Genomic DNA, 4,939 nt, shown 5'->3' on the forward strand with positions numbered 1-4,939 from the left:
TTTTTAAACTGCCACACTCAACTTGCTAAAGTTTTGTTAAGCATTTTTACATCTGTGCTCAAAGGGGATGTTGGTTTTCAGTTTTCATTACTGTCTTTGCCTGGTTTTGGTATCACAGTAATGCTAGCCTCATAGAATGAGTTGGGAAGTATTACCTCCTCTTCAACTTTTTAGAAGAGTTTATTTATAAGATGTATCATATCTTGCTTAAATATTTTGCAGAATTCACCAGTGAAACCATCTGGTTCTAGGGTTTTCTTTGTGAAAATGATTTTTTTCATTCCACTTTTTGAATAGATTGTATTTTAAAAATAGGGTTAACTTCTTAATAGATACCGGTCTATTCATTTTCTATCTATTTCTTCGTGAATGAACTCTAGTAGCTCATATTATTTAAAAAATCATACGTCTCATCGCATTTTTTAATTTATTGGCAAGAAGTTCATACCATCTTTTTATTTTACTTTTGATATTAGTAGCATTTATAGTGTCACTTCTCTCATTCCTGATTTTGGTTGTTTGTTTCTTTTCTCTTTTTCTGATCTCTCTTTTGAGGGGTTGGTCAGTTTTATTGATTTTCTCAAGAACAAGTTTTTTATCTAATTGACTTTTTAAAATTATTTTTCTGTTTCGTTACCTTCTACTCTGATCTTTATTATATACTTTCTCCGTCTTACTTTGTGGCTTACTCTTCTTTTTACTGGTCTCTTAAGGTAGAAACTGAGGTAATTAATTTCAAGCCTTTTTCCCCCCTAATATAGGTGTTTTAGTTCTATAAATTCAACCACATCTCAGAGATTTCGGTATTATGTGTTTTCAATTTCATTCAGTTTAAAATATTTTCTAAGTTCCCTTTTTATTTCTTCTTTGATTCATGGGTGGTTTTGAAGTGTTGCTTAGTTTCCAAATATTTGGGGATTATCCAGAGGTGCTTTTTGTTATATATCTTTATTTATTGAATTTATTTTAAGTTATCTCCACTGTGGTCTGAGAGCATATTTTGAATGAATTGAATCTTTTTAAATTTACTGAAACTTACTTCATGGCTCAGAAGATGGCTTTGCGCACTCTAAACATGCTCTTGCCTCAGCGCCTTTGCACTTGTTGACCCTCGGACTGGAATGTTCTCCCCCAGCTGGCCACGTGGCTCCTTCCCCTCAACCCCTTCAAGTGTCTGTTCAAATGTCATCATCACTGTGAGGCCTTCCATGACCACCAAATATAAAGTGTGCATATGCATTGCATTACCTACTCTTCACCTTCTTGATTTAGTTCTCTCTAGTGTGTGTGTGTGTGTGTGTGTGTGTGTGTGTGTGTGTGTGTGTGTGTTTAACTAAACATCTTACCTTAAGTAGAGCATAAATTCCAGGAAGGCTGCATTTTTTACCTATTTTACTCTCTAGTGTATTATTCCCAGTACCTGGAACAGTGGAATAGTACCAAACACATAGTAAGTAGTTTATAAATATGAAAAGAATTTGATCTTTTAAAAAACCCAATAAGCTTGTAAGCTAGGTAAGGCTGGTTTTATTATCATCATTTTATCATCATAGCAACCAACTAGTAAAATGTAAAATCAAGAATCTTTGTACTCTTTGGTTTATATAACAATTCCTTCCAATTCATGTAGCTCCTTTGTAGCCATTTTGTGCCAGATACTCTTCTAGAGTCCAAGGATTCCAAGGTGAATGAACACAGCTAAGGCCTCAAACAGATTATTAAGGTTGGAGCTCAAGCTGCATGGTGAGAGTCACTAGAGGGGAAACTGAATGCTGGTAAGGCCTTTTACATCATGCTAAATGCTTGAATTTCACCCAGAGAGCAGTTGGAAGTCACTGGAGGGCTTAAGAAAAAAAGTCATCATCAAAATTTTAAATTGGAATGGTTTAGATTACATATAATATTTTCATTCACCTAATATTTTTGAATGTCTATTTTGTGCCAAAGATAATATTTAGTGCTGGGGGTACAGCAGAGAACAAAAAAACTTCATGAAACTCATAGTCTAGTTGTAAAGGACCTGGAGAGTATTATGCTAAGTGAAATAAGCCAGTTAGAGGAAGACAAGTATCACATGATCTCACTCATATGCGGAATCTAATGAACAAAATAAACTATTGAACAAAATAGATACAGAGACATACTGGTAGAAGCATGGAACAGATTGTCGAATCTCAGAGGGAAGGCAGGGGTGGGTTGGTGGGTGGGAAGAGATCAACCAAAGAACTAGTATTCATATGTGCACAACCCATGGACACAGGCAATAGGGTGGTGGAGGCCTGGGGTGGGGGGTGAGGGAGGGATAGAAGGAGACAATGGGGGTGGGAGGAAGGTGGGCATATGTAATACTTTTAACAATAAAGATTTTTTTAAAAGATTATCAATAAACAAGTGATCAAATAAAAATTTATAGTTTCAGGTAGTTGTAACTGCTTTGAAGAAAAATAAAGGAGGGTAAGGGAATCAACAGCCATGGGGGTGGAATATGTTTGAAATAGGGAGGTCAGGGAAGGCTCTATTAAGGAAGTTACATTTGAGCAGAACTATAAATGAAATTAAAAAGGAAGGATAGTTCTACAGAGTTCCAGGCAGAAGGACCAGGACCTCCACATGCTATGGTTGTGACACAGAAATAAGCTTTGTCTGCTTTAAGAAAATCAAGGAGCCCAGATGCCTAGAGTTAAGTAAATGATGGGGAAGACAGATAGGCAATAAGGACAGAGAGGTAGGTAGGGATAGATTATGGCGAGTCATCAACTCTAGTTGGGTTTTATTCTAAGTGTAATGAAAAGCCATCAAGTGTTCAAATCAATAAAAAAATAGTATCTGACATTTTTTAAGATGCCTCAAGGAGATGTATGGAAAATAGACTGTGGCAGGGCAAGGAGGGAAGCAGGAAAACCAGTTAGGAGGCTCATGCAGTAGAGCAGGCATATGAGGGTAGCAGAAACTGTAGAGGTGGTAAGATATGGAAGCCGTAAAACTGACATAACTTGCTAATGGGCTGGATGTGAGGTGTGAAGGAAAGAGGAATTCTAAATGATTCCAAAGGTTTTAGTCTAAGCAATTGGTCAGTGATGGTGCTATTTCCTGAAATGGGGAATATTGTGAAAGGAGTTGTTAAGAACTGAATTGTCCTGTGTTGAAACCCTAACCCCCAGTGTGACCCTATTTGGATAAATGGTCCTGAGGAGGTGATGAAGGTTAAATTAACGTTAAATGAGGCTCTCATCCAATATGACTGGTGTCCTGGTAAGAAGAAACAGCCTGGATGCATGTGCACAGAGAAAAGGCAGGTGAGGACACAGTGAGAAGGAGGCCATCTGCAAGCCAGGAGACCAACCTCGGGAGAAACAACTGTGTTAGCACTTTGATATGAGACCCTGAGCTTCCAGAAGTGTGAGAAAATAAATTTCTGTAGTTGAAGCCTCCCAGCCTGTGGCATTTTATTATACAGCAACTAGAGGCCTGGTGCATGAAATTTGTGCACTTGAGGGGGCTCCCTCAGCCAGGCTTGTTGCCCTCTTGCAGTCCAGGAGCCCTCAGGGGATGTCAGACTGATGGCTTAGGCCAGCTCCCTATGGGAAGCAGGCCTAAGCCGACAGTCGGACATCCTTAGTGCTGCCGCGGAGGCGGGAGAGACTCCCACCACTGCTGCTTGCACTCTCTGGCCATGAGCCTGGCTTCTGGCTGAGCAGTGCTACCCCTATGGGAGAACACTGACCACCAGGGGGCAGCTCCTGCATTGAGCGTCTACCCTTGGTGGTCAGTGAGCATCATAGTGACCAGTCATCCGCCATTCAGTTGATTTGCATATTAGCCTTTTATTATACAGGCTACTACCCTAGCAAGCTTAGAAAACTGATACAGAAGTGAAGAGAATGGTGAAAAACGTGTAGTTCTCTATTAGACAGATTGAGTTTAAAATGCCTATTCAACTTCCAAGCAGAAAAACTGAGTAGGAAGATAAATATATAAGTCTGAAGCTCAGGGAAGAGGCTGTAGCTGGAGCTATGATGATAAATCATTAGCATAAAAATGATACCTGTTGTAGGTGGAACACATACTCCCCAGTCTCTATGTTCCTACAGGAATCTTCTGACTTCTCACTGTTTCCTTAGCCACTCTTCCTCAGGGGAGGAGGATTGACATAACTGATTGGTCAGTTTGAAAGAAAGAACCCAGTATTCATGGGTTGTTATTTCTTTGCATCTTTTTGGGATATCTGCCTTCAAGTATATACATTTTAGGGGGCGGCTGGGCAGGCGGAAGGATGGGGTGGCTAAGACCATGGCTGGAAGTGAAGCTGGTAAGAATAGTGGGAGGGTCAAGGCTAACGCAGTATCTTGTACACAGAGGGCCAGGCTACCGTTTCCCATGGGCCACAGCCATAGACATTTGAAGACTCAAACCACAAGCCACAGAAGGGTGGGTGTCACTGCGGCCTGTACAAGTTGCAATCCTGGAGTGCTTCACTGTGGAGGTGCTGGAGTGGCAGGCAATGGTCTCAAGGATCTCAAAGAAGGTGGGTCCCTCCATGTCACTTACAGCTTGAGATCCATGGTGACGAAGAGTTGGATTCTCTTGTCAAGGCTGCCATAGCTGGGGGTGAGGTGATCCTGCACATCCACAGTTCTCTGGTTGGAAAGAAGAGCAGAAGAAATTGCTTAGAGAGTTGTACTGTAACTAGGACAAAAGAAATAATGGGGATATGTGGAATCTTAAAAACAGTTAAATGAAAAAGCACAGACAATGTAGACATGTACGAGGAACATTTGTACATTATTAGACTCAAAGTTTGATAAAAGTGCCTTTTCATGTGGCGACAGTTGTGTGTTGGCTGGATTTCTCTCATTTGTTTTATACAAAAAATGGCAATTCTTTTGCTGTTCTTGCCTGTGTCTCTGGTCTGGCTGCAGTCATCTGGCAGCACAGCTGA

The 4,939-nt window shown here is 40.4% G+C and overlaps 1 pseudogene; it reads left to right on the forward strand.

Annotated features, from left to right (window-relative positions):
• The first annotated feature begins 4,290 nt into the window (after nt 1–4,290).
• On the forward strand, nt 4,291–4,739 carry LOC118650619 (annotated as a pseudogene).
• Nucleotides 4,740–4,939: the final 200 nt, after the last annotated feature.

Source organism: Myotis myotis, unplaced genomic scaffold, assembly GCF_014108235.1.
Source record: "Myotis myotis isolate mMyoMyo1 unplaced genomic scaffold, mMyoMyo1.p scaffold_m19_p_3, whole genome shotgun sequence".
Classification (NCBI taxonomy): domain Eukaryota; kingdom Metazoa; phylum Chordata; class Mammalia; order Chiroptera; family Vespertilionidae; genus Myotis; species Myotis myotis.